The sequence below is a fragment of the Maylandia zebra genome, linkage group LG19, assembly GCF_041146795.1.
Source record: "Maylandia zebra isolate NMK-2024a linkage group LG19, Mzebra_GT3a, whole genome shotgun sequence".
Classification (NCBI taxonomy): Eukaryota; Metazoa; Chordata; class Actinopteri; order Cichliformes; family Cichlidae; genus Maylandia; species Maylandia zebra.
The window spans coordinates 9,850,291-9,872,753 of record NC_135185.1 but is presented as its reverse complement, the minus strand read 5'-3'; the positions used below and the strand labels follow the sequence as shown (position 1 = coordinate 9,872,753).

Sequence of the window (22,463 nt, the reverse complement as noted above, 5' to 3'; positions counted from 1 at the left end):
CAACGCTAACGCGCCGCCATGCTACTGCAGCTGAATTGAGAGCGGAGAGGCATGGAGACGGCTCGGATCGATCGAGTAACACACAGCCTAGCTAATTCTCTGTATCGTGTGTGGGCTGCACAGCGCATATAGAGCCGTGTGCTTTTCACAGTGGGGATGGGCTTTCTGACAATGATCTCGCTACATGTGTGTACCAACGGTGTGAAGCACGTCCGTGCAGGAGGGAACAGATCAGCCCGAGTGCGTTTGCAGCTTAATGTGTCACGGCTACACAAATGTAGCATTATTAGGGTAAAGGCTGCAGGTTTGGAGCTCGAGCCAGAACCACGACCTGTTTCCTGAGCAGTTTGGAGCCTCGAACACCGAGGAACTAAAAACTGATTGAAAATAGAATTAAGTAGAAACATCCAAAAATAATAACAATAATAACAATAACAATGATCCCTCAGGAGACTACAACCTCCCTCTCCCAGGTACGTCCCAGTCATGCTACTGGCACCACCTCCACCTCCCAAAACAGACTCTGTGGCTTTTGTCAAAGGCTGTGCATTAAAGGTGTCATTTTAGCCTCACTGCTGCTGCTATCCTCAGCGCGTGCAGCCACAAGTGACTGTATGAGAGCGTCACGCAGATGCACATACCTGCTAACTAGTGCTCAGTAACATCCACATCAAGTCAGCAGCGATATTATTGGTCAGTAATTACATTACTTAAAATGCTCTGAAACAGCACAAACACGTCCAGAGGTCCAGCTAGCAGCCACAGCCGCCTGTGTCGTCATCCGCCTGTCGGTCACAGAGGCCACGCCCCTAACAATGCAAACTCAAACAGCTGTTATGAAGGTCAAAAAATAGTTTTTGCATCAGGCTTCAAACACGTTTATTTTAACTGGAGCCCCTGCTGGACGTCAGAGGAATTGCAGCTTCATTTTTGCGCTCTGAAGGTTGATGCTAACTTTTTCTTCTGTTTGCAAAGTAAAAAAAAAAATGCTCCACAGCCTCGCTTCAGTTACACTTTTACAGGTAACATGAGTGTTAAAGATGTGGAGGTGAGATGGTGCATTATGCAGAAAGTCTGCCGCAGGTACGAAGCAGCCTCGCACAGCCTTCAGCACATAACACAGACACCTGCGTGCAGTACTACCTGTATCACTGCTCATTGCTCACTCCTAATTAGAGGCCATATGTTTGCAGCGTGAAACAATCTTATTCTTACTCGATGAGTACGCGAACGCACTCAGAAGCACGCGCGCCGCATTCAAAAACACGGCAACAGATGGACCGCAAAACACACGCAAACAATAGCCACCCACACCCGGGCACATTAATGCACGTCAGTCACTGCACACACACACACACACACACACACGCAGACGTATACAGCCCACTCTGTTGCCTCTGAGCGGTCTAGGCAGATCAAATAATCATGCTTTCCATCTGTTTCCATTTCTCTACATTAGCTTTGTGAAGGCGCCCTACAGACCCTGTTAAGAAGCGCCGCAGCCATGGGTAAAATAATGATTCCTCTCTCAGCCCCCCCGCTCCTCATTATCTCCATCCAAAGCCGATTCAATGACAGCGAGGAGATACGGCCCTGCTGCATGTTATACTGCTCCGTAATGCCACCGTGCTGTGATATTACGCCGGGTTTGCGGCGCAGAGAGCTTTTAATAGCGTCTGAATGGTTATTTTGATGAGACATAGCGCGGGTCACAGAATCAGCTGTGCCTGAAATATGTCCTCCCGACGCTTGTAGCACGGCGCTCCATATCCTGGACTAAACCTGCACCGCGTCTCTAAATAATGTGATGGGCCGAATCGGGCCTACAGTCAGGACATAAAGCACAAACACTGGGATGAATAAGTGAAAATGATAATATCACCATCATCCTCATGCACTGAAGTGGGAAGCTGAGATGCAGCCTGTGAGAGAGTGTGCCATCTCGCCACTGAGCCCGGAAAGGAGGGAGGGAGGGTGAGGGGATGTTTGGTCTCTGTTATGCAAGATGGAAATGAGTTTGCCACGCTTTGCTGTAGCCAAGCTATTTTGGAATGGCTCACATCGGAAAACGCTGGGCCGAGCAGGAAAATTAGGTCACTTACACGAGCGGGGCAGCGGCTTCTCGTGCGGCGGTGGCAAGGGGTTAAGACTAAAGGAGTGATGCACCTAGCGGTATTTATCCAGGGCGGGGGGACGCAGGAGCTTGACAGAGGCAAAGCGAACGGGAGCGTTTTAGCCGAGACCCGGCAACGACCCGAACGCGCCGCGGCTTCACATTCCTTCTGCGTTTGTAGCAGATCACACTACACACCGTGACTCCTGTCTGCATGCAGAGGCCGGCGCCTGCACACACGCTCTGATTTATTATGCATGGGACTGTGGGGCGCACTCGGTGAGGGAGAATGAGAAACGATGGCATTCCCCTTGTTAGCAGTAAATATGTGATCCATCCCCCTCGTTAACCACTGAACTGAGATGAAGAAATGAAGGCAAAACTCCCCCCCCCCTCACACCCCTTCACAGTTATATTTGAACTAATCATCCGGCAGGACGGAGAAAATCCTGTTACAGAGACCGATAACAATGAGCAGAGATGCAGTGCAGCCAGAGGAGCGGAGAGACGGGAGAGGGAGAGATAAAGGGAATGACAGAAGGAGCAGAGGAAGGACATGAGGAGGAACTCTGTGTGTGTCTGTGTGTGTGTCTGTGTGTCTGTGTGTGTCAGGAGGAAGGCCCAGCGGTGCGTCGTCAGCGGTTTCAGGGGGTTGTGTCTGGGGAGGCCTGACGGTGGCAGGTAGATATGCCCTAGTTTGAGCAGCACCTCGTCTGCTAACACACTGATTCACTCACAGCCTGTATATAAAAGATGGCAGACACTACCGCAAACCCCTTTGACCACCTGATTTTGGCGTGTGGTGTCTGTGGAGCCAGAAGCGAGCGGGGTCATAACGCCGTGCCCACAGATGCCACAGACTCCAACTGACGACATCGTTCACCACTACAAGTCACGTATAGTATTTCGTAAAATTCATAAAATTACTTTTACGAAATATTATATCGTAGTGAGCGTGTGTCTCACGAACACTTTGTTTTATGGGGACATTCAGAGTTCGACTCCCGGCTTGTAGTTTGAAAGACAGACACAGGTACCTGCTAATTAGTGCTCAATAACATCCAATTAAAATCCTCAAATCTCACTCAGCAAACTGGAGCTCCGCCTTCTTGGGTGGTTTGTTAGTACAGTAACCTCACAGCAGCCGTGGTATCGGTCAGATGATGTCATTAAAAATGCTCCAGAGGTCCAGCTCAGGTGAAGCTAGCAAACAGCTAGCAGCTACAACCGCCTGTGTCTGCACCTGTCAAAGAGGCCACACCCCTAATAACGTAGACTTTAAGCCTTAATTCAGTGTAAACAGCTGTTATGAAAGGGGAAATGATATATAGCGATCATTTTCTGTATCAGGCTGTTAACGTGTTTATTGCAACACGGGGACTGACGCTCTGCTGGACATTAGAGGAACTGCAGGTTTCAGTTGAGGCTTATTCTGATCTTTTCTCTTATTCTCCTGAAACAGTGAAATTAAATATAAAATATGTGAGTTTAGTTACAGCAGTAGAGGCAGACTAACTGTTCTTACCCCGATGTCTCGGTCCTGAGATTGCTCTGCGTTTCTGTGTGATTCATATATTGATAACCAAGCCTCTGTGACAACATGTCACAAAAACCAGCAACAAAAACACAATTTCAGGACTCCAAACGAGGCGATTGATTCAGCTCAAAGGCGCGCGACACAAACCCAGATTAGCCCGACGAGTTCGGAGCTCTGTTTGTTTGCCTGACACAATCCCGTCTGCGTCGGAGTTTGATTTTCGGAGCGAGGCGTGAGTGCTAAGTGGTCACAACTGAAGCCAAATCATTGTTTCCCCAAACAAAAGCTGCATGTTCATGAAACACAGCTATTGATCTGCGCCGTGTTGCCCGGACTCAACCACACCGTCAATATTTATGCACCCGTGTCTGTTTATGTTCCAACTGTTGCATATTTGCATGTGTGTGTGTGCACGCGTGCCCCTCCCCCGCCGCCGGTCTGCACATTCAGTCCTCATGCGAGCGCTTGTGCGCGTCAGACGGGCCGTCAGTCCTAAAGAGGGCCGCGGCGCTGTCACGCCATGACACCTCTCATTTGCTGCTGCTCCTGTGAAGCGGAGCTGAAGGCAGAGGTCAGGCCACCCTCGCAGAGACGCGCCACTCAGAGCACATCATGTCCGCCCGCCGCGCTGCAGCACCAGGGCATCAGCACGCACGAATCAATCACAAATACATTTGCATATACACACACACACACACACACACACACACACACACACACACACACACACTAAACATTTATCTGTGCAACAAAATAGCATCATGCTTCCTTCATGCTTCCTTCTCTCCTTCCTCTTTCATGCATCCATCCTCCCTTCCTCCTTCCTGCATATTTAATTCCTTCCTTCCCTTAATGCATACTTCTTCCTTCCTTTCCTTCTTCCTCTCTGTATACTTCACATCATTAGTTCCTTCCCTCCTTCTTTCTGTTCTTCCTTCATCTTGTATGTCTTCTGCTGTCCATCCTTCTATTCTTCCTAACATTATGCATACATGCTTCCTTTCTCCTGAATCCTTAATAATACCTTCCTTCCTTGCAGACTTTTGTTCTTCCTTCCTACAAGCTTCTCTTCTTTCTTTGATTGTTTATTTCTTTGCTCAGTGATTATTTCCTTTCTTCCAGGATCTCCTTTACTTCCTGTATATTTCCTTTCTTCTTCCACACTTCCTGTCTTGCTTCCCTCCTTCCACAATTCCTTCCTACCTGAAAGCCTTTTATATTTCCTTCTTTCCTCTCTGTATCTATCCTTCCTATGCTGTATCCTTCCATTTCCCTGTCTGTTTACTTCTTTACATCTTCTTTTGCATGCTTCCTTCCCAGTTTCTCTATACTTCCTTCCTTTCTGTAAACATCCATCATTCCTGAATGTATCCTTTCTTCCTTCTTTCCCCTGATGCTTCCCTCTTCACTTCCTTCCTTCCTTAATCAGTCACAGATGTATTTCCTTTCCTCCGCCTGCCTCCACAGATCACTTATCCTCAGTTAAGACAACATCGTGCCTCAAATGTAGAAAACAAAGTGAGGATGATGAAGACGGGCTGTCTGTGACCTGCGCTGGATGCTGATTGGTTATTGGTCTGTAGTTGCACACGTGCTGATTTACATTAACACTTAAAAAAGGAGGAAGCAGGAGCACAGCGGCGTGTGAACCCGAATTATTCCTGCAAAGCTACTCAGAGCAATCAGCTCCTCTCCCGACACCTCCTCCTCCTCGCTCCTGCAGGCCGTCCATTCGTCTCGACCGGTGTCACATGCCGTCATCAATTACCCATTAGACAGTGTAATATTCACCCAATATTGCCCGCGTGTGACTGGGAGATTTTAGAGTGATCAAAACCGACAAATCTGATTTACAGCGCTGGCATAAATAAGGAGCGCGTGCCCGCCCTGATTGCCCTGCTGAATAATGGATGCCTGTTTGGTAATCATTTTCCAATATCTCGCCACGTTCCCATGTACTGCCCTGACACTTCCTTTTTTAGCTTCTCCTCCTTCCTTTCTTCCTTTTTTCAATTCCTGCCTCCTTTTACTTCTGTATGTCCTTTCTCTGTACATCCTTCCTTCCTTATTTTCTGCCTTCCTCATTTCCTTCTTTTTTCCAGATTTTTCTCTATGTATCCTTAATTCATTCCTTCCTGTATCCATTCATTTTTTGTTTGTATACTTTAAACCTTTAATGTCCTTCAATATCCATATTTTCTTTCTTCCCTAGTTATGTATTTCCTTCCTTTGTTATTGTATCATACATCCTTCCTTCCCTTCGTTCTTTATTTATGTATGCTTTCTTCTTTCCTTTCCTTAAGCTTATCTCTCCTTCTTTGTATATGTTCTTCCTTCATAATTCCTATTTCCTTGTTTCCTTCCTATATGTCTCGTTTCCTGCCTTCATGTGCACTTCCTTCCTTCCATTCTGGTTTGTGTGCTTTTGGTCTCCTTCCTTCCTTGGTTCCTTCCACCCTCCCCTGACATGCGGCCTCCCTCGCAGCAGTGATGTAACCGCTCTGACCCGAAGACTCTGGCGTCTTGCTTGACTTTTCGGTAATGACGCAGCAGCGTCATTAGCGAGGAGGCAGGTGTTGCTGTGATTGAAACATTTCCTTTAATGATTCATCGTTTCATTGTTTAGAGAGAAACTAAATGTCAACAGGTGCCAGCGTGGCCGCTGATTCGACTGGAAAAGATCTGCAAACTAAGCCGGAGCTGAAATAAATGCGTTTCCACGGCGAGGCGGGTAAAACGGGCAGATAGACACACAAACCGAGTGGCATCAACTTTGAACTGCAGCCGCGCACACAGAAATTCAATTACTCCCCCCGCCCTCCGTCCCGTCCTATCGCTGACGCTAAACGTGGTGCTAAAGCTAATTGTAATTGCATGACAAAGACTCCAGCAGTCTGGAGGTCAGCGCTTTGATGATATCATAGCAGCGCTCTAAACAGCTGCTCCTCACCTCTTTGTAATATTCTTCAAGGCACCGTCGTGGCTCTAATGGGAAAAGGCCAAAGCAGGTTATGAAAATCCTTATTTACAGCTCGCTGCCGGGCTGTGTGAAGTAGGTCACAGCGGCTCCTGAAATGGAACCAGCTCGGCTCACGCCGTTTAATACTTTCCTTTTGAATGCTCGCTGCCGTGCAAAGGCACAAACACGGTGTTTGCGCTGGGTAAGAGCGTCCCGACCCCCCGTTAGCGTGTCTGCAGCCTGTGGGAAAGTCCGGTTCTGACCCACCGGAGCAACGAAAACACTGGAAGTGATTCCAGCTGCTCATCGTGCTCGCATCGAGCACTGGAAGGCTCACGTTATTATAACTAATACGTGAGAAATGCACGTTTAACACAAGCAGCGCGTCCTCTGATGTGTGAACACGGAAACAAGCAGCTGTAGCCGTGACGCCGCCGCCGCCGCGGCCTGCTGATCAGGCAGGTTAACGCGGAGCTCCCGCAGCCTCATCAGGCACGCCGTCGCACGCTCGCACATCTCTTACAGCGCGTCAGCCGGTCGGGATAGGTGTGGGGCCAGCGTCGTCCCCCGAGGTGATGGATGCCTGTGGCAGGCTGTTATGCCACAAGGTGAAAATGTCCATTAATCAGCCGCACTTCCTTCACTGCCTCGGCTTTCCCATTACCAGCGCACTCCAAGCAGCCTGATTGGTTTTTAATTGGCCTGCCCGCCAGGAGATAGATCGCGTTTTCCCCGAGGAAAGGCACGAAGGTGTGTGTGTCTCTCTGGAGGGATACCCACACTGAAACTCCCTGTACTCTGTTTTCTGTGGACCTTTTTCACACGGGGGGACGGACGACCACATCCAGGTGGTAACCGCCACGTGTAATACAATTTTCTATCCACTAACAAGCGGTTTAACCTTTTGCTGTCGGACTTCAGTCCTGACACGACAGCTAACAGTTACACGAGTGCTTCTACCTGATATTCTAATTACACATCCAAAACCTCCCATTTCCTCATTTCCTCCTTTACCAAAACATGCCTTCTTCCCGTTTTCTGCACGCCTCCTTACTTCCTGTCCAGTATCCTTCCCTACCTCCCATTTTCTTTGTTTATGTGTCCTTTCTTCCTAACTTCCTGTATACTTTCCTACCTTACTTCTTATAAGCTTTCTTCCATCTTGTATGCTTTTCCTTCCCATGTTCTTCCTGTATGCCGTACCTCCTTCCTGCTCTACAGCATTCTTCCTTCTTTCCTTCCTCTTTCTCCCCCCTTTATATCATTGTTCCCTGCATGCTTCCTTTCTTCGCTTCCCTGATATATCCTTTTTTCCTCACTTTCTGTGTTACTTCCTTCTTTTTCAGTCTTCTGTAACCTTCCTGTGTACTTCCTCTTTCCCTCGGTGTTCTTCCTGTTTAGTTCTCTGTATGTCTCCTTGTTTCATTCATTCTTTCCTGTATAACTGTAGATTCTTTGGATATGCACACAGTTCGATTTGCATGTAAACAATGGGGCAGAGGAGGGAATGAAAGGATCCCAGGTGTTGGAGCAGCGACTTTGTGATCATAATAACCTTCGATATGAATTGTTGTTGGCCCGTGTCACCTCGTCCCGTCACCATCACATTGAATACAGCAGCCTGGAAATGCTGCTGATATTTTACAGTATCTGCTACAACTCGTGCTCTGACTGATGAGCGGCATAATTAATCAGCCGCCGCAGGAGTGCATGTGCGAAGGACGCGCGAGCGGCCACATCCTACACCGAGTAGATGGCATCGACGGCGTGTCGGCTCGAATCGATCGATCTCCCCTCTGCCCGAGCCCGTCACGGAGACTGATTGGAAGACCGCATTGATTCCCACAAAGACACGCACAGCGAGCTCGGAATGACCCGAATGAGACCAAAAATCCACATCGTGATTAAATGTTTGAGCCGAGATCGGCCGCTGCCGAACCTGCGACTCATCCCGAGGAACGAGAGCCCCGGCGGTGCAGACCAGGGTCACCTGATTTGTCCACACGCTCTTTCATCAGTAAACTCATACACATGCACGGTCGACATCATCGTTTCCACTCCCAGATTTTTCCCAGAGTGTGGACGCAGACGTTCCATAATTTCATCGTTTGCACATAAAAATTTCAATTATGAAGAAACAAACACATCACATGAACTCTGGAGAATGTGAGGTAAGAACAAAGGACGCTGAGGACGCCGATACGCAGCTACTACAGCACCGCAAACACCTGTAACAACAATACTGATGATGATGATGATGATGATGATGAAGAAGATGAGAGCACTCCCGATCAGCTTCAGGATGAAGTAAATCATAAATTCGACATTTGAATAAGAAATAAATCAGCTGTTTCGTTTTTCACGGTAAGCTGAATTTAAAAAACTGATTTTTTAACTGTTAACTTTACAAACAGGAGTGTGTGTGGGAGTCCACAGGTCCACAGTGAGTGGAACACTGACCGCTGTGCCGTCACAGTGATTATTTTCTTCTACAGGAATCATTTATTTATTAATCCTTTATTTATCCAGGTAAAAAATCTCATTGAGATTAAAAATCTCATTTCCAAGAGAGACCTGGCATCATTCTGTCATCTTTAGCATGTGTTGCATAATCAGGTTCATGTTAAAGGAACAGATGTGCTGCAGACGTGCGACGTGAAACTGCGTCTCCCAGAAATGATACTTTAGTTTTCCAAACTTCGCCTCGGGGAGCAAATATTTTTTCATTTTTAACTTCGGACGCCGTTTCCCGCTCTCGCTCACAGCAGCCCGTGCTGCAGTCGCCTCGTACGGAGCGCTTCACATTCCCACAGCCGTCAGCTGACCCTCGCCGCTGATCCATCTCTGCCTTTAAATACACTTTACGTCGTTTTATAATTTGAAACAATAAAAGCATCAAACACAGAAACGCTGCCTCATTGTGAGTCGTTCATCAAACTTTCACTTTGTTTATTCTGCGATTTCGTTTGAGCATAGAAACAGTGCGAGATGATAACAGAGAGATTATCTGCGTCGTTAACGTGTCACTGTTTCATTTTTTCTTGCTTCCTGTATGAGAAAAACTTTATTTATCTCAGTAGGACATGCCTGCAGAAACATGCGCGTCACAGATGAACCGACAATTTTAAAAAAACAGCTGACGTGAAACTTCAACCACAGAGTGTGTTTCGTTTGAATCCATCGATCGCGCCCGCCAATAATCGGGTTTTAACCCTCCCTTTAACGAGCGGCTCTGATTGAGGGTTTACTGTCCACAGGGGGCGCTCTGACATCAGTGAGCAGGAGTGAATACGAATGGTTTTTCACTACAATAGAAACCTGCAAGACATCTGCAAATAGAATCTTTTCTACTGTCTCGAGCTCTCCTGTCAACAATGTCCAAACAGTGAGCTCGAGAGCGCCCCCTGTGGAACAGAAAGTGAGCAGAGCTCTGATTGTACTAGAGGTTTTGTGGCTTTAATTCCCGCCTCACTCCCCTCGAAAGAGGCGCCGCCTCCTAGTGGTGAGTGGTGGTATAACATGCTGAAAGCAACGGGTTTTTAAAAATTGTTAATATTTTCCAAACGCCTAAGGAGGGCGAGTCGAGCACGTCCTCACTCGTGTCATTAAATGCACGTCAGCGTGCGACCACACGGGCAGTCCAGCCTCAGCGCACAGTCATGCTCTGTGTTACCGCACGCCGCAGTTCTGCTAAGCCTGATTCGTGTGGGATCCAGCCATTCAACATGGAAGCTAATATTAGCACGCAGCTGCCCCCACACCCCCACCCTGGCGGCTGCATGAAGGGGATCCCCGGGAGGCTTTTTCCTGCTCGTTCATTAGGCTGCCGAGCAGTAAAGACCCCCACCCGTGTCTTCGTCGATGCCATGACTCGTTACACTGAGTCCACGTTCAGCATCAACACCTGACTTTCTCTCTGACGAGCCTCCCCGGGTTCTTTCACTTTCACACCACACAGAGGAGGAGATGGGAGAGGGGGAGGAGGAGGGGGTTCCCACAGCGTTGGTCTCAGTCAGACCAGGTAGCATGCTTTCCCTCTATAATTTAATCACATTCAGCTGTCTCGCTGTCCTCGGCTCGCTCTGCAAAGCACATCAGCCACGCGCTCTCTCTCTAACAAGCACGCCGTCTCCTTCCTGCCGCCGTTTCAGGAACATCCCGGAGAACACGGCTTCACCTCAGCTCGCCGAGCGGCTCGGCTCAGAGATGCACTTCTTACTGTAACTGTAAGAGCGTCAGTGAGAGCAGTTTCACAGGTTTGAGATGACTTCACACTAAAGTCAGGACTGAGAGACTGCTCTGGGCTTTTATTGATTTGTTATGTTTTTATTCCATTTTGTGCAGAAAACAAAGAAAGAAATCTTCACTGAACTCATTTAGAGTCTCTCAGGTTTGCATCACTTTATCTCTGAATCACAGATTTACTCAACTAAATCTCAGATTTGAGGAACACAAAGGTTAAACCTGCTGAACTACTGACACCGGCCGATAAATGAATTCATCCCAGCCTGCACACACTTTCACTTTGAAAACACCGATGTGTCAGACGACGCAGGGTCAGTCTGGACTCCTCTCCAGATGTGTCCGAGCGACGCCTCCATCCTGCGCTCACAAACACTCACTGTGGAAGCAGCAAAGCTTTGCTTGTCATGACAGAATGAAACGTGTTACAGTGCATCTGTGTGAGTGCATGCAGACACACACGCACAACATCTGCATCAGGAGGAAGAGCAGACCGAAGGGACAGCATGTGCTTGAAGTTTGAGCTGAACTTCAGATTGCCTCGCTCAGCCTCGTCCATGAAGACATCAGAGTGACAGCACATGTGCGTGCAAATCAAAGCGCTCGAGAACACAAACATGGAGGAAATCTTGCAATAATCCAGCATTCAGCAGCATAATGATGAGACACGTTTCCAGCAAACACAGCGCGAATGTGCAGAGCAGCACTCAGCACCAAACTTCCACAACAAACTTGTGAACCATGCAAGTTTCTTCACGATACCTGACGCAACAACAGCCCGCCCGACTGCAGCAACATGACAGAAACAAAGCCCGACGATATGACACCGGCGCGACCGCGAGGCTCCGATTCAGCCGAAACGCTCACTGAGCCGGGCAGCCGATCAACATCACACCGTCACGTCTACGGGCACGGCAGAAACACGAGAAGCCGTTAACGGGCAGGAGTTACCTTCCAGCTGCAGTCTTCTCAGTAAACTTTTCCTCCTGCTCTCCCGGTTTCAGCCTCTCCTTTATTTTTCTCACTGCAAAGTTGCGCTCTCCTCCTGCATGCAAATCATTTTTACGACTTGAGAGATGTGACCGGCAATGAGGGAAGGAGGTGGAGAGAGCGCGGAGAGCGAGAAAGGATGACAGAGGGGTGGAGGAGTGGAGATAATGGTTGGAAGGCAGACGACCAATGGGGCCCAGAGCCTGATGGAAAAAAGGAATCAGGACACACCAATGAGGAGAGAGAGAGAGAGAAGCAGGTATGGCAAGAGCGCGGTCGGGAGGAAACGGCGTAACCCAGACCGAGAGAGACACTGAGGGAGAGAGAGAGCGAGCAGAGCAATAAGAGAGAGAGAGGGAGGGCGGGAGAGGGAGAGGAGGTGGAGAGAGGCGAGGATCCCAGGCGAGATGGGGAGAAACGCTCAAAAAAACCATGGAAGGAAGAGGCTGACTTACCCGGGCGCTGCTAGTGGTATCCTTCACACGCCGCCTTGCAGACTCACACACACACACACACAGAAGCGGCGATAGAGGCGCACGCTGCTCCGCCGTCGCCGAGACCAACCAACAGAAAAACAACAAAGGAGAGAGAGGACTTCCAGAGCGGCTGGTGTACTCTGAAGGAGTGTGTGTGTGTGTGCGTGTGCATGCGTGTGTGTGCGTGTGAGGAAGCTCGGAGGAGATGCAGGGACCACTGAAGGAAGCTGAAAGCTCGTCTCTCTGCATGTATGTCCTCCAACACTCTCTCTGCCCCCCCCACATACATTTATTCAGGGCTGCAGACGGTCTGCTCCCAGAGCGAGTGCTTCCCACGGGCCCTGCACGGGCACACATGAAGGGAGGGGGAGGGGGAGGAGGAGGAGGAGGGGAGGGGGAGCACAGATACACGTTTGTGCCCTAAAATCGCTGGAATGAGCTCCACTCGTGGTTCAGTGCTCGTCTGACTGGAGACACAAACAGGAAGCAAACTTAAAGGAAGTCTCTGCCTCATCGCTGGCTTGCCGTTAATTAATCCTCCTCTTCCGCCTCCTCCTCCACCCATCACAGGCTCCAAGGCTGGCTGAGCAGCAGAATTAAGAGAGGAGAAGAAGATGAATGAGCGTGGAAGCGGGCGAGCTGCAGCCGTGTGGAGTGCACAATAACCGGGGTGACATTCATGTGTGGGAATAACAACACACTGATTTCCATATTTACACAGATATGCAAACACACACAATGTTAATTTGATCCATGAGACATCGTCATAATTAGAGTATAAATTAGCTTCGTTTCTTACTGGACAAGAGGTGCTAATTCATTCGCTCGGCCCGCTGGGGCGGCTGAATCGGGCCTCTCGCTGCACACGAGCAATAACGTTTCCAAATACATTCGTGTTTGCACATAAATATTCAGAGCATATATGAAGCTCCAACAGTAAACACATCAGAAGCATCCAGCAGCATTTTACTCAACCAACAAGCTCTCTGCCTGCAGCAGCGCAGCAGGGCACCATAAGTACTCAGGGGGGCTGGGACCGCCGCTGCCCCCGGGGTGCTCCATATTACCTATGCTAATGCCAATCAGGCACAATTACTCCAGCAATCAGGCAGACCGACGCGCTGACCCAGCAGCCCTGCATCGCTGCGCTGTGATGTTTGAATCCTGCCGTGAATCTGCTGCTCACGGAGCCTCGGCACCGAGGATCGCTTCACTCAAACAAGAAATCCGCTGAACCGGAGAGAAGACGGCGAGTCTCACCCAGAACGTCCCTCCATAAACGAACAAACATGCGAAACAAATCCCAACAGGGACGCCATAAGAGAAGGAAAGCAGGAGACGGAAACAGGAAGCAGTGACGGGATACGTTTCCCTTTTAGGCTTTGACTGGATTGTAATTTGTTGGTAATTATTCCATAACGAGGGATAACTCAGCCACGGGGTCAGTGACAGGTTAGCAGTGAATCTTCACGGGATCTTTGAATCTTAAACATCTGCAAACCAGATGTTGGTTCAGATTCAGTGTCAGGTAATAAAGATGGAGAGCCAGCCTGACTGTGATGACATCATGAATCAGACAGGTACAGGAAGGAAGACGGGTATCCTGTTTTCCTTCTCTCACCCCAACCAATCACAGCAGATGGCCCCGCCCCTCCCTGAGTCTGGTTCTGTAGGAGGTTTCTTCCTGTTAAAAGGGAGTTTTTCCTTCCCACTGTCGCCAAAGTGCTTGCTCATAGGGGGTCACATGACTGTTGGGTGTTTCTCTGTGTGTATTATTGTAGGGTCGACCTTACAGTATAAAGCACCTTGAGGCGACTGTTGTTGTGATTTGGCGCTGTATAAATAAAATTGAATAAAGAACATTTTCAAAATCTTCAAATCAGTTTAAATTACATGTAAATATATTCTACATACATTTTTAGTGACTGTTTCATATAAAATATTTGTAATCCATGTTAAACTCATTTCAGTGCCAGTTTGTTAGTCTTATAATTCAGGTCCTGCTCTCAGGAAACATCAGCACAAACAGCTGAAACTGTTCTTACAAAAAGTTCAACTTTATTTTATTTTTTGACTCTTTTTGCATGAAAATGACTGAAACTCATAATTAACGACGTGAACACTTCAGAATGTGTCGAAGACACTTGAAGGCCATCCACGCCAGACCGACTGAGACACCAAACAACGCACACACTGAACACAAACGACTGACTTCTGTTCAACTTCATCACATTAGAGACGATCATACAAACGGCTGCCCCGAAGGCCCCGCATTAAAATCTCCTTGTGTATCCTGATGTTAACCTAAACCTGCTTTTTTTGGCCTACATGTTGCTAACTGTTTCATATGCACTGATGAAACAGACTGTATGATGTCATAAATATGGATTGAAGACAGACGCACTAAACCAGCAATCCTTCCCACAAACACCAGGGGGCGATGTCTGTGGACGCGTGTGAGGAGGACACAGTCCCGATGACTGTATGAGCTCGGCCTCTTGTTTCAGCTCATGCTGAATAAAACATGGAGTTTGGCCACGCCAAGGCTCAGATAGGACGCACTCATTGGTTCCTGACCTGTGATTGACAAGTCATTAACCAATAGGTGAGCGCTTTCTGTTTGAGTGCCTCTGACGGCCCAAACCAACCACAGCTCACATTTATTATTGGGGGTCTAATAATGAAGTGGCGTGCTTCACTGGAAGGACAGAGACGCTGCTGAAGCAAAGCAGACACAGGACAGATGTTTGTGATAGGAAAGGCTTAGTGGGATGTCCACAGTCCACTGCTAACATTTGCTCGTGCAAAGAAGCTGCAGGTACACAAACTGTAAAATCCACCAAATCAGAGCGTGTTTGTTTTCAGCTGTTTAATGAGCCGCTCTCGTCGCTCTCAAAGCTCATTCCCTTGTCACTGATTTAATTCAGACCGTAATGCCTCAGAGCAAAGGTTTATGGGAAAAATATGCACCCTGAGTAATTCATGTTTGTGTCTTTACTTTCATAAATCTCTTTGTCACTGGACATCAGCATAACTGATGCTCACTGACTGTCACTTTAATGAGCTCTCGCGGGAACACTCTGGCTCCCAGGTTGACTTTTCTGCACCTCATCATATCTAATATTGTCACAAATGAGAGTTATTATGACAAGGTTGTGTTTAAAGACATGCGACAGCACAGTTTCAGCTCCCAGCTCGTCACACGTCCACACGCCAGACGAGCGTCATTCATCAGTGTGGAGAGCGATTTGGACTCAAACCACAACCGCTGGTGAAACCTCACCAAGTGTCTTTCAGAGCAGTAAAGCAGCCACATGCTAGTTTGTAGCAGGACCCTTAGACTGAGCCTTTCAGTGCACAAACCTAACCAAGTAAATCTAAGAACATCAACCTCACCACTTCTGCATCCCTGCATAACACTTACTGAGTGCTCCTCAGTCCTTCAGTCCAACCACATCGCCTTCATTCATGGACTGTCAGGAAGCATCGCACAATGATGCTCAATGACATCCAATCAAAATCCCAGAATTTCACTGTGCACCAAAACTGGAGGTCAGCCTTCTAGTACGATAACCTCCCGGCCAGAGCAGCAGACAGCTAACAGCTACAGCTGCCTGTGCCACCACGCACCTGCCAATCAAACAGGCCACACCCCTACAAATGCATTTAAACAGGTGAGTCCTGACTCACTGCTGGAGCTTCAGCTATGCGGCTGATTTTCTGTCAGCTGATGATGAATTTAATACGAGGCTCAGCAGAAATGCCTTGAAAAGCAGAAGTGAAGGTTAATAATCACACTCATCATGTTGAAAATCATTTTTCAAGTTCAAGGTTTTCTTCTCAGACGTGGAAGAAAATGAAGAAGAGTCTACTTAACATAAATACCGTCTTAAATTCATCTCCTCACCTGAAATGAAAAGCGCTTGAACTATTTAGAGGCCATTTTTTAAAATCACTTATTCACCGACTGCAGCGCATATACATCTGTAAATTTTAAAGAAAAAAACTTCCCGAGTGAAAGAAAACGAAGGGAACCCCGGCACCGCAGCAGGGATGGAGGGAGGCTGCTGAGGTTAGAGGTGCAGCTGCTGCAGAGTGGAAGCAAGTGAGCGCCAGGCAGCCAAAGGAGGGGGAGGAAGACAATCTGTGTGTTTGGGGACTTGAGATGATAGCGTGGGAGAAGGTGAAGGCTTGTTGTTCGCTGGGACCGAGGGAGAGGAGCGGGTGGGGTTGGGGGGGAGGTGAAGAGGAGGAGGAAGAAGAAAAGAATGAGCCGAGAGAGAGAAATGTATAAGGGAGGAGAGGTTGTATTGGTGGTGTACTGGGAGTAAGAAAGAGGAGGAATAACAAGCTTCAGCCTACTTATGTACAGTACAGAGTGTGTGTGTGTGTGTGTGTGTGTGTGTGTATGTGTGTGTGTGTGTGTGTGTGTGTGTGTGTGTGAGATACTCGGGTCTTTGGAACAGGATGACAAATGTGCCAGACATGAAAGACCAGAGCACACACAAACCCACAGGGAGCCTCTTTACCTGCGCGCGCGCACGCACACACACACACACACACACACACACACACACACACACACACACACAGCAGTAGCTTCAGGGGATAAACACACACACACACACACACAGTGTGTATTGCTGTGTTTGTAAGACTAGATTCGGCTCCTCATTGTTAAACCAGCACAGGGTTTTAAAATCACACCTCCCCTCGTTACTCCCCACAGTCATAGACAAAAATCTGCTAATCAATATTTCCTCAAACCGAAATCAGATTCATACCTGTGAGGTGACGCGTGCTGCTCACCGAGACAAATCCATGGAGATGTGTCACCTGATTCAGCAGGAAGTCCCCTCAGCTTAGGGGGGATTTTTTCATATTTACGATAAAAAGTTGTCAGTAAAATCGACACAAACACTGCACATTTACACTTTTACAATTAAATATAAAAATATGATATCCTGTAAGAATGTCTGTTGCACCTTATATTTCAGCTCAGTAAATATGCGATGGGTAATAATTTGGATACACAGTATTGTATTGCACATTTTTCATCACTAAATGTGTTACATCTTACTTTTGTGTTACTTAATTGCTAGCTGGACAAAGTCCTTCGTTACATTACTCGTTACATTACTTTCTCGGTAAAATGTCCTGAAACTTATTGTCTCTTAATCACCATTGAATGATATAAGCTGAGCCTACAGACCAGTGTTGCCAACTTAGCGACTTTATCGCTATATTTAGCGAGTTTTCAGACCCCCTTAGCGACTTTTTTTCTAAAAAGCGACTAGCGACAAATCTGGCGACTTTTTCTGGTATTATTGGAGACTTATTTACTGTATGACGACTTTTTGACGTGAAAACACGTATGGCTCTTACTCTCAACAGGCAGCGGTGCTGCCTTGGGCACCTCACCGGTGCCAAAGCACTCCTAGGCGGAGGATAGTCCTCCCCCAGCTGCTATCAGGGCATGAGACATTCACACCAAACGGCAAATGAATCGCGCATGACTGTAACGCAGTCAGTTCTTTTGCTGTTATGCTGTTTCGTGGATCACAAGGTTTAAAACTACTTATAAACAAACACTCTCACACACAAAGTAACTCCACCAGAGTGCCAATTTCGGGTCACTTTTGCCGGTCCAGGCCCGGATAAAGGAGCAGGATTGGAATTGTGACATTAAAAAAACAATAATTGCTAAAAGAAATTTAATTTGTAGTTCTAAATAAATTCTAACTGCATTTAGGACGTTTTTTACTCACTTTATGTGTCTTCCATGATAGGTTACAATTACATTAGCATGACCAATTATGCAAATTAGACGATGACGTCATTTGGCGACTTCTAGCGACTTTTAGGACAGCCAATCCGATTATTAAGTGATGACGTGAGGAATCCTACTGAGGAATCCTACTTCCGGGCCTAAAGTAGTCTGCGTTTAATATGGCTTTTGTGTTGTTAACATGTTTAATGCTTTGAATTTTCTTCTATTTAATCTGAAAAAGCTCCTAAAAAAAGTCAGTGATTACCGTTGACCATTTATTTAAGCTCAGTTTTTAAAACCTTAGGATGTAGCTACAGCCCAGCCCATGCAGCAGTATATGAATGACTAACCTCGTATTGTGGATGGATTATCTCAGTTGTTCTCCTGGCTGAAGTTTGGTCCTTTTACAGCATCCTGCCATGCGATTACATTTGTTCCTGACCACCGAGAACACTCACGTTAACTTTTATCGAGTGGAAAAAAAGTTAGCTTGTTTATATTATGCTAACATTGCTGTGTCGCTAGCGGTCACACAGCACATCATTATATACCAGCTAGCCAAACTTCAGTAACCCTACAAACGTCACTGCTGTTTAGTTTTCTGTCTTCATTTATGTTGGAAGTGATAGCAGAGCTGTACGTTTGAATTTGTTTCGAAAACCCCGCAGTCAGGACATGCTATATTGTATTTAGATAGAAGCTAGCGAGCTAACTTCTAAGTCTGTTAAATGTCATAAATTCCGTTTTCATGGATGCCTGGATGTTAAACTCAATTGTTACACCTGGTAGAGAAGAACGCTGATCATTTTATTAAAGATGAAGGACTTTAGACAGTGTTTCAACTCTCAGTAATGCCATAGTGACCGTTTGATATATGGACCTGCAGCGGAGTTTAGGCCCAGACACGGCTAGTGACGTCAGACTGAACAATCAGATAGCGATTTTCCTTACTGAGGAGTTGGCAACACTGCTACAGACCCACACACCGCACACATCCCCACCCTAACGAGGATACAGGTGATCCTTCTCTTAGCATTTAGGTGTGAACACAAAGAAAAGATGAAACCAGCACAAAGATGCCTCAAAGGCAGAATCATGGTGATTCTGCTGTAGCAGTCTGTTACCTGTTGACGTGCATGCTCTGGCTGCGGGGCTGGAGTCTGCGTATGCTCAGCTTTGACGTCACTCTGGGCTCTTAGCTAGTTAGCTACTTAGCGTTAGCATGCTGTGCATACAATGAGCCCACATTATCTTAGCAGCTGGGCTGCAGAGAACCAACGCTAGCAAGGACATAAGGTGTACAGCCTCACTCCAAAAATGAGTCCCCGAGAAACACGAAGCAATAAGTCTGAATAATAATAAATAATGTTAATAATAAAATGTTCACTGAAATATATGAAATCAAAGGTTTATTTATAGAAAAAATTAATCATCAAGTATAACCAGACTGGATTAAATGTAATGTTTTATTACATTTACAGACCAACGCAGAAACATTTCATGGAGAATTCATTTTTTTCAGTGCATAAAATATCACATAATTATCGAAGAAACAACCAAGTAACAATATCAGCCAGGGTTTTTAGCAGATGAAGTGATATTGATAAATGCTACAAACTATAGAATCAAAACATCAGTAACATGACAATTATATGTCTTTTTACATTACACCATTGTTCCCATGTTTGACCAAACTGTAAGATAAAGCGATGCTCACAGTGGGTATATTTTAATGAAAAAAAACCAGATGATAATATTCAGTCTTTCCTCTACACTCATCTAGGCAGGACACTCAGGTACAGTATATTTACAGCTAAACTATATTTGGTTATTCATTTTAGCTTTTCTCTGTTTTATTTTTTATTTGTTCAACACAGTCATCCTGTACTGGACAATCCCTGACTCTTATTTTGAAAGTTTACCCACTGAGAATCCCTTCAGTGTTTTCACACAGGCACGTGGACCAGGGCCACTCTGACTCTTACTGCTCCACGAGCCTCCCTGTTGAGACAGCTTTGCATAGAGCTGTGGTGTCTGGGGAAAAGCTCCTGACTGAGTCCTGCGAGACAAACTGGTCCAAGGAGAGGGGGCCGGACTGAGAGCAATCGGACAAGTCAGAGCTGGGAAACCTCAACAAAAAGCTGGAAGTTTCTGTCGCTCCTGTAGCCGGACCTGGGTGTGGATCTCCTGGGAGCAGAGCCTGAGACAGATCCAGAACTCGCTGGAGAGAATACATCTAATCTGATCCAGGATGGCCTCAAGACTCCCCCGGAAGAGCTGGACGAGGTGTCTGAGGAGGAGGAGGTCTGGAATACCTTCCGAGTGTACTGAAACCACAACCTCAGATAGGAAAAAAAGGATGGACGCGTGGATTGCAGATCCGGTATGTTAGAACGGCAGCGATGCTGTTCCTCGTGTTCCTCTTATTCGTGCAGTGCAAACAGGCCTTTACTCTGAAATCTGAAACCCAAAATACCAACAGATCCCACAAACACACACCCACACCTACGAAAACACACACTCACACGAGCAGTTTGCAAACAAAGTGACTACACGCAGCCATGACGACGGGTACGTACACAAACATGCTCAGAGGCACGTGCTGATGGAAATTCAAAAGCATCGGCGTGAGAACAAAAGCGTGGCAAGAGGGCATACATAAACATTACATGTGCATGCATTATGCAGACACATGCACACATCCCAGCACAAACACACAGCCCATTTACCTCACTCGCAGAGGTAAGAGCACGCATCATTTCACCCCCTCACTCCCTCTCTCCAGTCCCCAAATCTGTGGCATATGACCTTCTGTGGGACAGATAAAGAATGTGCTTATCAGTCATGCAAATGAGGCTGAATTCATTTTCCACAACAGATGGCCCCATAGATAATGATGATGGAGGAGAGAAAATTAAATGTCTCTCGCTCGGTGACCATGGCAACCGTGCCTCTGCGGCGTAATATCAATAATAAGTGTGCCGCATAATAAGGTTGTCAGTCCTGTGAATCAAAACCTCCCATGATGGGATAGGCTACAGGGGGTACGGTGGGGGGGGGGGGGTGAAGTGTCTTAGAAAGTTTGGCTGACTCCATAGGGCGCAGCGGGGGGCCGGGCTGAACCGCCGCCATGCTCACGTTAAAAGGAACCCCGACTATATCAGCTTGTTGGCTTTTGCTCGTATGTTAAAAATGCAAGATGCACACATCCTTAATCTCGCTGTGTGCAGTGCACTCTGGGTACATAAACTGGTTTCATACCAGTGCTACTGTTTCTAGCAGGCCTGAAACATGGCGTGCTTCCCGTGGACACGAGGAGGAGTAAGGAGCGAGACCTCCCGCAGCCTCTCCATAAGAGCCGCGGCTCTTTTGTGAGCCCTCTCCCTGATGATGGAGATGGAGCAGCATTTGTAAAGCTTTAAACACTTTAGCTCACATCCATGACCAGTTGAGAATCAGTTTGTTTAGTGTTGGGAGATGATGATGGGTTGAATTCAGACGCAGCCTTTTACAGCCGCTGCTCAACCCTGGCTCACTGCGGTCCTTCCCATAGTTTCTGTTTCCTTTGATGGTTGGTTGTCATAGTTTCATTCTGGCTGGACTCAGATTAAAGGTTCATTTATAAAGTGAACAGGCGGCTGTTTAACCATCAAGCAGCTAAGATGTTGCAGAGAGCGTGCAAACGTTAGCGCTGCTGGCATCATGATGTTTGAGTCACGTCCTGCTTGTGTCTTTGCCACACTGTCGGTGTTTCCTGTTGTTCCCGGACGTTTATGCTTTATTTGTGTGTTGACGTATTTTTGGATCATTCTCCTTACAGACACGATTGTTCCTGCAACTCCAGGCCTCGAGTGCCAGTGTCCTGGAGGTTTTAGATGTGTCCATGATCCATCACAGCTGATCTAAAGGGCTAAATGACTCCTCAGCATTTCTTGTAGTTCTCCAGAGGCCTGGTAATGAACTAATCATTTGATTCAGGTGTGTTAACCCAGGGTGCGATCTAAAACCTGCAGGACACCGGTACTCGAGGCCTGCAGTTGCCTACCCCTGTCGTAGTCTAAGGAGCTTGGAAAGAAAAGCGTCTGGACTTCTTTAAACTGCTTGGTGTCGTAAGCTTTGAACAAGGGTGGTGGCTTATGACACCAACTTTAGAGGAGTTTGCTGTCGTGTTTTTGCTCTGGAGCTGCTGTAACTCAGATCCTCTGCTGTGTTATATTTGAGCTTTATTGAACTTAAACATGACGAGTCTGAGCCACTTATAATTACTAATGATAATTCACAGGCCTGGCTGTAACTTGTGACTTTATTTTGGTGGTTTAAACCACATTGCCGTCACCGTGTGTCTGATTCTTTCATTTCTGAGCTCTCTAACATTC

General features: G+C 47.1%; 1 protein-coding gene across 11 annotated transcripts in view; it reads right to left on the bottom strand.

Moving 5' to 3' along the window:
• Positions 1–19,270, bottom strand: part of myt1lb (myelin transcription factor 1-like, b) — a 113,173-nt gene extending 93,903 nt beyond the window's left edge. For 8 of the 11 annotated variants that reach the window (XM_023153619.3, XM_023153625.3, XM_023153628.3 and 5 more), the window contains exon 1: positions 11,803–12,132. The gene's annotated coding sequence lies outside the window, so the exon portion shown is untranslated. Of the gene's footprint in view, positions 1–11,802; positions 12,133–12,296; positions 12,577–17,101; positions 17,179–19,211 lie in introns of those variants that run through there. The other 3 variants (XM_023153620.3, XM_076877244.1, XM_023153621.3) reach the window with 3 other exon arrangements.
• Positions 19,271–22,463: the final 3,193 nt, after the last annotated feature.